Source organism: Callithrix jacchus, chromosome 7, assembly GCF_049354715.1.
Source record: "Callithrix jacchus isolate 240 chromosome 7, calJac240_pri, whole genome shotgun sequence".
Classification (NCBI taxonomy): domain Eukaryota; kingdom Metazoa; phylum Chordata; class Mammalia; order Primates; family Cebidae; genus Callithrix; species Callithrix jacchus.
Genome location: NC_133508.1, coordinates 146,294,132 through 146,306,454, shown reverse-complemented (window position 1 = coordinate 146,306,454; position 12,323 = coordinate 146,294,132). Strand labels below are relative to the sequence as shown.

At 37.5% G+C, this 12,323-nt stretch overlaps 1 protein-coding gene across 1 annotated transcript in view; it reads left to right on the top strand.

Moving 5' to 3' along the window:
- Positions 1 to 12,323, top strand: part of LOC100392073 (NBPF family member NBPF15) — a 50,074-nt gene that overhangs the window by 30,194 nt on the left and 7,557 nt on the right. Inside the window, 3 exon segments of the mRNA XM_078333130.1 lie at positions 7,961 to 8,066; positions 9,066 to 9,222; positions 9,918 to 10,054. The gene's annotated coding sequence lies outside the window, so the exon portion shown is untranslated.

Here is a 12,323-nt window from a genome sequence, read left to right as displayed (position 1 = left end):
CTTCCTCCAATTCCCAAAAGTTCCTCATCTCCATCTGAGGTAACCTCAGCCTGGATCTCACTGTCCATATCATTATCAGGATTTTGGTTAGTCATTGAACAAGTCTCTAGCACGTTGCAAACTTTCTCATATTTTCCTGTCTTCTTCTGAGCCCTCAAACTGTTCCAACCTCTGTCTGTTACTCAGTTCCAAAGTCACTTCCACATTTTTGGGTATCTTTACAGTGGTGCCCCACTCTACTGGTACTAATTTATTATTTTAGTCCAGTTTCACACTGCTGATAAAGACATACCTGAGACTGGGTAATTTATAAAGGCAAGAGGTTTAATTGACTCACAGTTCCATATGGCTGAGGAGGCCTCACAATCATGGTGGAAGACAAAGGAAGAGCAAAGGGACATCTTACATGACAGTCAGCAAAAAGAGAATGAGAACCAAACAAAAGGGGAAACCTCAGCCAGACACAGTGGCTCATGACTGTAATCCCAGCACTATTGGAGGCTGAGGCAGGTGGATCACCTGAGGTCAGGAGTCTGAGACCAGCCTGACCAATATGGTGAATCCTCATCTCTGCTAAGTACAAAAAAGTAGCTGGGAGTGTTGGTGCAACCCTGTAATTCCAGATACTTGGGAGGCTGAGGCAGGAGAATCACTTGAACCCAGGAGGCAGAGGTTGCAGTGAGCCGAGATTGCATCTTTGCACTCCATCCTGGGCAACAAGAGTGAAACTGCATCTCAAAAACAAATAAAAAAAAAAAAAAAGAAAGGGAAAACTTCATATAAAACCATTAGATCTTGGAAGACTTATTCACTGCCATGAGAACAGTACAGGACCCTCCCACAACATGTGGTAATTATGGGAGCCACAATTAAAGATGAGATTTGGGTGGAGACATAGCCAAACCATATCACCTGGATTACTTGGTAAACACTTGGACTTGGAAATGATTTGTATTCTTCCAGTAAACAAGGGTGAGGGGCAAGAATCTACTGATAAGCAATGATTTGTGTCACTAAATATCTGTAAAATAAAAGATCTGGACAGGGAAAAATCATTCTTCCCAAGAGAAGCTAATAAGGATGACACCGATGCTAACAATGATAGATAAGGGTAGCAAGCACTTATTGTGCACTTACTGTTTACTAGGAACTCTGCTAACTACTGTATTTGTATCATCTCATTTAATTTTCTCAATATGCTGAAATACAGTATCATTATGAGAATGAGACTGCCCTGTGAGAGAAGGAAATCAAAATCATAGTGGCTTAAACAAGATCTGTTAACTTTTCTGATAAGTGATCCACTGCTGGAATAGCACTCCACTGAGTCAGACATCCTGTTTCTTCTATCTTGTTGCTCAATTGTGCATGTTTTCCATTCCCGAAGTCCCCTTGTGGTCCAAGCTAGACACACCAACTGCAGCCATCATATTTGCTCTGGTTAGGAGGAAGCTGCGCTTCCAGGAAGCTGCTCACACTGCAGCTTCTGCTAACATCCCACTGGCCAAAACTTCGCATAACCCATATCTAGCTATGAAAGAGGATGAGTAAATGAGGTCTTACGCTCAGTTAAATTTAGAGAATTTATTATTGCTTTTTCTTTTTTTAGAGACAGGATCTTGGGTTCCTGCTATGTTGCCCAGGATGGACTTGAACTTCTGGGCTCGGCTATCCTCCCGCTCCAGCTTCCTAGGTAGCTGGGACTATAGGTGCACACCTGGCTCAGGATCCATTATTGAGAAAGAAAAGAGTAACATCTTTGCCATAGGCAGATGCTATTATTTTCTCTATTTTAAAGATGGAAAACCTGAGGAACAGTTCTAAGAAACTTGTCGAAGATCACACCACTAATACATGCGAAACTGGTATTGACAGCTAAGCAGTCTGACTCAGTAAGCATTACATTCACCTCAGCTTTTACATTTCCCCAAATTGACCCTTTCTACATAAAGCTATACTTAAGAAATGTGTTATGCTTATGTTGTACAGTTATGAAAACTCTGACTCTAGACTACTTTTTTTCTTTATTTTGTTAATGCCCCAACTTCTTTTGACCCATAGATACTTTTAATAAACTTTATCCATTTTTTTAACAGTGGTTAGGAATCATGACTTGGTTCTAAACTCCTGAATTTCACCTATTTCATGTATCTAGTGTTAAAGAAAAAAACTATCTGAACACGTGCTAATGATGGTAAGGCAGAGTTTATTCAAGGGGAGCCGTGCAATGGGGTATAAGGACCACTGCAATGGGGCCTTGCAGTCAGAGAGAGATTGGGCTCAGTTCTCACATGAACAAGGGCAAGTGGGCATTTATATGTAACTCAGGAGCAGGGTGGGATTCAGTGGATGGAAAATTATTACGGGGAAATATCAAGGATGAGGTTTCTGGCTAAAATGACTTGACAGAATTATTACTGAAGGAGGATATCAAAGAAGGAGGATTTCCCCTTAAATTGACATAGCATACTTTTTTGATCTTAAAAATATTTTTAAACTTTTCCCCATCTAGTTCTTAGTAAGTGTGTAGACACAGCAAGATTTTTGTTCAAAGTGGATTCTACAAGGATAGAGAGGGAAGTCCCAGAGTCAAGCCTGGTCAAGCAGAGACTCAGAAGCCTGACTAAAGTGTTGATAAAGTGTTAATAATAAAGTCATTATTAATAATCATTTAATTTCAGAAATTTCAGAAGTTCTCTATGTAAGAGTAATGAGTGTGCAGTCTTGCCCTTACTGCTTGTTCTTTTTTTGGCATCATCTATTTTATGATTAGGGAGGAGGATTTTCTGTTAGCAAAATGTAATTTCCAAAAGTTAAGTTACACACATCTCTATGATTATGAAGATTAGGCCTAGAATTTGTAGAGTTTTCTGATAACCTTTGAGGAAAAAAATTAGAGATTGTTTTAAAATGTAGGGGGGAAATTACAAACTCTCTTTTGCCAACCAAAATCAGCTTCTACTTTTAGAAACATTACATGGAGATTGTGTAATGCAGTTTCTCAAAACACTTTTCCCTTAGTCTTAAAACAATTTCATTGTAAAATCATTGTACAGTATTATAAAGCTTGGTTTATAGTTAAAATTAAGTATAAGCCACTTTAAAAGTACATTGTCTAGAGATCAAAGGTTAGGTTTAAAACCTGTAATGTGACTAAATAAATAATTTTCCAGGCATGGTGGCTCACGCCTGTAATTCCAACACTTTGGGAGGCTGAGGTAGGAGGATCTCTTGATCCCAAGGAGTTTGAGACCAGACTGGGCAACATAGCGAGACCCCATCTCTAAAAGAAATTTAAATTAGCTGGGCATGGTGGCATGCACCTGTAGTCCCTGTTACTTTGGAGGCAGAGGGGTGAGGCAGGAGGATCGATTGAGCCCTGGAAGTCGAGACTGCAGTAAGTCATAATCATACCACTGCACCCCAGCCTGGGTGACAGAGCAAGACACTGTCTCATAAGAAAAAAAAGAAAAAGAAAAAATTAATAAATAAACAACGATAATTGATGCAAAATGGTAAGAATCTTAGAGACCTTTTAAAGTGAGACAGAGAAGCTGATTGCCAGGAAAAAGGCTAATTGGAAAATTCATAGAAATTTTAAACTGACCAAAAGTAACCCAAAGAGATGTCCCTTCTCTTTCACTCCCTCTTAAATAGAGCAGTGTTTCTCAAACTTGTCTGTATAGGAATCACACAGAGATCTTATTAAAATAGGTTCTGGGTTAGTAAGTCTGGAGTAGGACCAAGAGTCTGGATTTCTAACAAGCTCCCAGGAGACAACGAAGCAGCTGTTGTGCAAATCACACTGAGTAGCAAGGAAGCAGACAAAAGCAGCAGAAGATCTGAAAGTGTCTGTACACAGGCAAGGGGTAAGAAGGGTCAAAATGTAATCTAATGCTTCTTCTCTCAGCTAAAAGTGGCTAAAGCTTTGGGTACAAATGAAAGAGAAAAAAGCCTCCAGTTTAAATAGAAATTGTTCTTTCTCCCTTTTGATGCCAAGATCCTTGAAAAAAATCAAGTACTTAGGTAATAGTTGGTATGGTGATATAGGAAAAAGGCCTTATTCTACAATAAAAGGGTTTTAAAAAATCTTATTTATTTGAGAGACAGAGTCTCACTCTGTCACCTAGACTGGAGTGCAGTGGCACAACCTCAGTTCACTGCAACCTCTGCCTCCTAAGTTCAAGTGCTTTTCCTGCCTTAGCCTCCCAAGTCACTGGGATTACAGGCATAAACCACCACGCCCAACTAATTTTTGTATTTTTAGTGGAGACAGGGTTTTACCATGTGGACCAGGCTGGTCTCAAACTCCTGACTTCAAGTGATCCACCTGCTTTGCGTTCACAAAGTGTTGGGATTACAGGCATGAGCCACCATGCCAGGCCTCAAAAAGGGTTTCAGTGGAGTTATAAAATTTCAATTAGATACATGAAAGAAAAGCAAGATTAAAATAAGCAGTTTCACATATGTCATCTCAGTGCTCTGGGAGGCTGAGGTGGGAGGACTGCTTGAGCCCAGGAGTTTGAGACAAGACTGGGCAACAGTGAGAGCTTGTCTCAATTTTTTTTTTTTTTTTTTTTTTTAGAAAAAGCAGTATAGGAATTATAGAATATTTGAGCTGGAAAATACGTAGATATCATTTAATTATAACCTGAAATTTTATAGGTAAGGCCCACAGAGGGGAGAGGTCTTGCCAAAGGTAATCAAATTAATAAATGGTACATTCTGGACTTAGATCATAAAAATACGGAACCAGAAAAAATTTAGGAATCATTACAGAAACAGAAATAGATTTTTCTAGTAATAGCCTGATTGTAAACTCAGCAAGGACAGAGCTTTTTGTATCTCCAATATCTAATACTTGGCTTATAATGGTTACTTGATTAATTCCTTAAGTTACAAGTCAAGGAATAAGATTTCTAATTGTACTTTTTACTAAATCTTGCTCTGAATTTCATTTCTCTCTTAGTAATAATCAACTAATAACCATTAAGTCCATTGTTTGAATAGTTCTATTGTTTTTTATTTTTATTTTTTTTCTTTTGAGACAGTCTTGCCTGTCACCTAGGCTGGAGTGCAGTGGTGTGATCCTGGCTCACTGCAACCTCCACCTCCTGGCTTTAAGTGATACTCTTGCCTCATCCTCCTGAGTAGCTGGGATAACAGGTGTGTGTACGACGCCTGGCTAATTTTTGTATTTTTAGCAGAGAAAGGGTTTCACCCTGTTGGACAGGCTGGTCTCGAACTCCTGACCTCATGATCCACCTGTATTGGCCTCCCAAAGTGCTGGGATTACAGGCATGAGCCACTGCACCCAGCCAAGAGTTCTATTTTTATCGTAAGTGATATAATTGAATAACACATTATATATTTTTTCTTAGTTATCCACATCTATGGGAAGCTTAGCTATTCAGATCAGAAGGCCCCACATATCCTACTGCCACAGGGCACCAGTTAGCAGATTAGTTAAATTTTAGGCAAGTGATAGATTAAAATACACAGATACTAAGAAGTATTTTACAACCCCAAATACATAAAGACAGCAAATTCAACACTTTGTTACTTTAGGCTTTCTGTTCACTAAAATAAAATTCTTGCTGAAGATCAGTTAATATGCAAAACTACTAAATATATGTATTAATTCTCAGATGTCAAGAGATTTCTCACAAATATTCAAATTAGTTAAACTTCATGCTTTGATGACTGCTTATGTTTATTATGTATCCTTTTAACAGGCTAAAATTTCAAAATTTTCAATTCTAAACTTACTCTCCTCTTCAGGCATGAACAATTTTCGGGGATGGAAATAGCTCTTTGCAATTTTTCAGTTTCCTTTTTTTTTGAGACAGTCTCAATCTCTCGCCAATGCTGGAGTGCAGTGCTGCAGTCTCAGCTCACTGTGACCTCCACTTCTCAGGTGCAAGCAATTCTCTTGCCTTGGTCTCCCCAGTAGCTGGGACTACAGGCATGCCTCACCACATCTGGCTAATTTTTGTATTTTTAGTAGAGATGGGGTTTCACCATGTTGGCCAGGGTGGTCTCAAACTCCTGATCTCAGATGAGCCACCCGCCTTAGCCTCCCAAAGTGCTGGGATTATAGGCATGAACCACTGTGCCTGGTTTTCCAGTTTCTAGTTTGATATAATTCTTATATTTGCAATAGATCAAAAATTAATAGAAATGTGCTTCAGAATGACAAAGATTTTATACATTTTATATGTAATAAATGAAGACTAGATAAAATTAACATGAAATTGAATTCTGAAGTTGAACTGTATTCTTTGTAAGCCATTAAAAAATCTATTAAGTATCTATAGATTACTCACCAGGAAAATGCAAATCAAACTCACAATCAGATACCATTCACACCTACTAGATGGCTATAATTAAAAAGAGGGACAATAGCAAATATTGATGAAGATGTGAAGAAAGCAGAACCTTGATATGCCAGTGGTGGGAATGTAAAATGATGCAGCCACTTCGGAAACAGTTTAGCAGTTCCTGAAAATGTTCAACATGGCCAGGCATAGTGGTTCATGCCTGTAATCCCAGCACTTTGGGAGGCCAAGGCAGGCGGATCGCTTGAGTTTAGGAGTTCAAGCCAGCCTGGGCAATATGGCAAAACCCCATCTCCACAAACAATACAAAAATTAGCTGGGCATGGTAGAGCATACCTGTAGTCCCAGCTACTCAGGAAGCTTAAGTGGGAGGATCACTTGTGCCTGGGAGGCTGAGGCTGCAGTGAGCCATGATGGTGCCACTGCACTCCTGCCTGGATGACAGAATGAGACTTTGTCTCGAAAAAAATAAATAAATGTTAAACATAAAGTTATCATATGACTCAGCAATTCTACTCCTAGGAATATACCCAAGAAAAATGAAAACATGGTCACACAAAAATTTGTATGTCAATATTCATAGAAGCATTGTTCCAAATAGCCAAAGTGAAATTAGCCCAATGTCCATAAGTTGATGAATGGATAAACAAAGTGTGATAGATCCATAGAGTGGAATCATCCTGCCATAAAAAGGAATGAAGTACTAATAGATGCTACATCACAGATGAACTTTGAAAAAAACTATGCTAGGTGAAGGAAGCAGACATAAAGGATACATATCGTGTGATCACATTTAAATAAAGTGTCCGGGATAGGAAGATTGATAGACAAAAAGTAGATCAGTGATTACCAAGAGGTATGAGAGGGAAGAATGGAGAGTGACTGCTAACAGGTATGGAGTTTCTTTTTGAGTGATACAATGTTTTGCTATTAGATAGTGATGATGGTTGCACAACTCTGTGAATATACCAAAATTTACTGCATCGTGTACTTTTAAAAAATAATTTTTATGGTATGTGACTCAAATCTCAAAAAAGCTATTATTAATAAAATTTATAGAGTTATACTGTTTAAAAAATTTAAAAATAGGGCATTTGTGGTACTAATAATATTTATAATTTTTTCAAAATAAGTTATTGTCTGATTCCAAGTACCAATAGTCAAAAGGCTGTTTCTGATGGGTCATTTTAAAATACATATATGTGGCCAGGCGCAGTGGCTCACACCTATAATCCCAGCACTTAGGGAGGCCAAGGCAGTGGATCACAAGGTCAGGAGTTCGAGACCAGCCTGGCCAACTTGGTGAAACCTCGTCTCTATTAAAAATAAAAAAATTTAGCAGAGTGTAGTGGCAGGCACCGGTAATCCAGCAACTTGGGAGGCTGAGGCAGGAGAATCTCTTGAAACCAAAAGGTGGAGGTGGCAGTGGGCCAAGATCTCACCACTGCATTCCAACCTGGGCAAAAGAGCAAAACTCTGCCGAGTTTCATATATAGAGAATTATAAATATGATATTATAAATACAATATATATGCAACTCTGTGTGTGTGTGTGTGTGTGTGTGTGTGTGTGTGCCACTTATGTCATTATCTATGAACTAAGATGATTTCCTGGTCTCCTAGGCTAGTGCGAATCTGGGAAGAACGAGTAAGCTTAACTAAGCTAAGAGAAAAGGTCATCAGGGAAGATGGAAGAGTCATTTTGAAGATAGAAAAAGAGGAATGGAAGGTAAGTTTTTTTATAGAATATTTGATTTTCCACATTTTGCATTTTGTGGGTCAGTTGAGAGAATGATTCTGAGACTGTGTAATTAAGACTAGAATATTTAGAAACGAATTTTAATAATACACCAAATGAATTTGAGCAACTGAAAAGAAACACAACTTCACAATTATTTTGCAAAAGTTCAGTTTGCTTCAACCCTGCCTAAACCTAAATCACTTGTGATATTTTGCCTATTAATCCTTCTTATAAGCAACTTCTCATTTTCCATAAAAAAGATGAGCATCTGCCTAATAAAAATACTGTTTTTCAGAAAAAATACTCAGTTAAAACTTCACGGAATGAAAATACTAATATTTTCATTGGGTCTACCACCTGACTCATACTCTTTCTCCCCCTTACACACAAACTCCCAGTTGGTTAATTACATTAGGCACACTCTAATTTTTACAAGAGCCTCTAACTTTTGGGTCAGTGTTTGTTTTCATGTTTTATGTCAGTGTTTGTCAGGGTTAGCTCCTCATCTGTTTTCTATTCTGGCTATTTTAGGCTGAAATGGAAAAAACACAGAGTTCAGAATAGTTGAAACTCTTAAAATTCTCAAATTAAAAAAATCATTTAAAAAATTCTTACATTTCAAAACAGAAGTGGAAAAGCAGTTTGAATTACTGATTGAATTGACTTTTGGATAGTCTCACTTTCAATAACACATAAGTACTTTAGGAAAGCCTAATACTGTATAACAGAATCATCAGGACATACTCCTATGTGGGTATCTTATTGATCAAAATATTTTTGTTTATTCTGACTGGGGTTTGAAGGCTTAGCAAAAAAAAAAAAAAAAAAAAGGTAAAGTCACACAAAGCACTTGGAAAGGTAACCCAATAAGGAAAACAAATTCCAAATATCCCAAAGTGCTTTTATAAGTCAAATATCACATTTCAGGGTGGCGTGATACTAAAATAATTTTAGTAATATATAACGACCATCATTTTTTTGCTGTAGACCCTTCCTTCTTCTCTGCTGAAACTAAACCAACTGCAGGAATGGCAACTTCATAGAACTGGTTTGCTGAAAATTCCTGAATTCATTGGAAGATTCCAGAACCTCATTGTGTTAGACTTATCTTGAAACACAATTTCAGAGATACCTCCAGGGATTGGTAAGAAAGATTGCTTTTATTCCTGTGCTATTTTATCCACCTACAGATGTGCTTTTTATTAAGATTTATGTTTGTTTGTTTTTGGATACATGGAATAAAGACCTCTTACTCCCATGATTCAATTATCTCCCACTGAATCCCTCCCGCAACATGTGGGAATTAGAGCTACAATTCAAAATGAGATTTGGGTGAAGACACATCCAAAGAAAAAGTTAACAATGTGTTGCCGTTAACAGCCCTGAACCTTGAGAAATTTTAATCATTTAATCTAAATTGAAGCTTCTAGAGGATTCAAGTTTCTGGATTTACTCAGGTGATTCAAGATGAGATTTCAATGAAAGAAAAGCTGCTTTGGAAATATCCTGTAGATTTTTGAAACAATATTGTTGGCTCAACGATTCCTCTTAGGAAAGAACAGAAATATTCCTCAAATGGGGGGAAAAATCCTAAGAGAAAATCGCTCAGGATTTTGTGTAGATAAAACGAAAATAGTTTTGGATTATTTTTTTCCTATTGTACGGATAAACTTGTTCCTTGTTTGAAGAAAGGACAGGACACAGACTGGGAAAGGGAAGAAACTAAGAACTCTGAATTTGCCAATACAAAACTGGCAAGTAAGTTATGCTGTAATGCGTTAGTAACTATAAACATTATTTTATATCCAACTCCTCTATATTTTATGTTATTTTTTATAGGAATGCTTACTAGACTTCAGGAACTGATTCTCAGCTACAGCAAAATCAAGACTGTCCCCAAGGAGCTAAGTAATTGTGCCAGCTTGGAGAAACTAGAACTGGCTGTTAACAGAGATATATGTGATCTTCCACAAGAGGTTACAAAGATACAATTGCCTATGATTGTATTTTGCATCTGCAGTAGTTGACCTCTCAATGTGAGGTTGTTAACAACAAAACCAATGAGAAAATTCTATGTATTTCAGAAAAAATATTTAGGGAAAACCATTTCTGTAAATATAATGCAGGTTTTTAATTGGAGAAAGATTTAGTGTAAAAGATACTTTTATTATTATCACAGTACTGACATCATTTGTGAAACTGTGATCTCCTTGAAGGCCAGGGTGAGAGTTGTATTATAGTCTCAGAATTTAGGGCAGGGCCTAGGTGATTTTTGAAATAATAAATAGTTATCACAAAGCACAGACAATGTGGTGATAGCAATGGGACTGGAATGCCTTCAAATTTTGATTTGGTATGATGTCTTGTAATTGGTCGAACCAAATTGATCATATAAAAATAAAGACATTTGTATTACTTTTTGAAAATATTCAATGCTCTTAGAATCAGTGAAGAAGTTTCCATGGTGCTTTGGCTTTGACAACAATGACTTTCCAAGATAAAAGTTAAGAAAAATAATAAAATAGAAAGACTATTCCCTTCTCCCACTTTACCTTGAATAGTATGTCAGACTTTTTTTCCAAACCAGCAAACTTGTTACCAACAATTGCTGCTCTTGAAAATACAATATAGTATATATGTATATATTATATCTTCTAATAATTCAGCTTAATGAAATGTATGCCCTTATATATTAGTCTGTTCTCACACTGCTGATAAAGACATACTCAGACCTCACAGTCAAGGCAAAAGGCAAAACACACGTCTTACATGGTGGAAAGAGAGTGAGAACCAAGTGAATGGGGAAACCCCTTATAAAACCATAAGATCTCATGAGACTTATTCACTACCATGAGAACAGTATGGGGGAAACCACCCCACCATGATTCAATTATCTCCTATCAGGTCCTTCCTACAACACATGGGAATTATGGGAGCTACAATTCAAGATGAGATTTGGGCTGAGGCACAGCCAAACCACATCACCTTGCATACAATAAAAATGATAATCATATGGATGATTTTTTACACATACAATAGGACCAATAAATATTTTCTTTCTATTTCATGTATTTTTGTTTCTGGGGTTGGCTCCATCATTATAAAAGCTATGTGATTTTGTACAGGTCTATTAACCAGTCTTTTTTTGAGACAGGGTCTCACTCTTTTGCCCAGGTTGGAGTACATTCCAGCTCACTGCAGCCTCAACCTCCTGGGCCCAAGCAATTCTCCCACTTCAGCCTCCTAAGTAGCTAGGACCACAGGCTTGTGCCACCATGCCTGGCTAATTTTTAAATTATTTTGTAGAGATGGGGTCTCACTATTGAGGTTGCCAAGGCTGGTCTTAAACTCCTGGACTGAAGTGATCCTCCTGACTTGTCCTACCAAAATGCTGGCATTATAAGCATGAGCTACCCCTTTCCTCCACCACTATTATTTGGAAATTAAATTTTGAGTTTTCCCATACAATTCTCAGCTACTGCATCAAAGAAAAACATGATAATAGGTGCTTACTCTCAGGGAAAAAAAAGCTTTTGCCAGGCACATTCTATAAACCCTGGAACCTGGTTATTATGGAAGATAAATTTTCTTCAAATAAATGAACTTTCTATGACTTTCCCATTTCTCTAGGGGTTTTTTAGCTTTATTTTTATTTTTGATTTGTTGTGGACTACTATAACTAAATAAAGCCCAAGGAAAATGTGAACGTTCCTGGATATGAAATATCTCCTGTACCAATGTGAGTCTTTAGTAGTTTACATTTTGGACATTTATTTTGAAAAACCTTGCTTTCTTCTTCAGCTCAGCAATCTGCTAAAACTTACTCACCTTGATCTGAGTATGAACCATTTTACTACAATCCCTCTTGCTGTGTTGAACATGCCTGCCCTTGAGTGGCTGGACATGGGAAGCAACAAACTTGAACAACTTCCTGATACTATAGAAATGTAAAATAAATAACTCTTTATGCTAATGATAAATGTCTTGCAACCTCTTGTGAAAAATAGCAAGACAAAGGGGATCTCAAGCAAAATCTATCACAATAGGTCCAAGTAGTTTGAAATACGCCGTTTTAACAGAATATGTTCATTTGTTCCAAGTAAGTTAAAAGGGATGGGAAGAGGAAAAAAACTGGCTTTTTTCAAGTGATCCACCTGCCTCAGCCTCCCAAAGTGCTGGGATTATAGGCATGAGCCATCACTCCTGGCCAAAACTGGCTGTTTCACCTTGAGAAATTAACAAGAT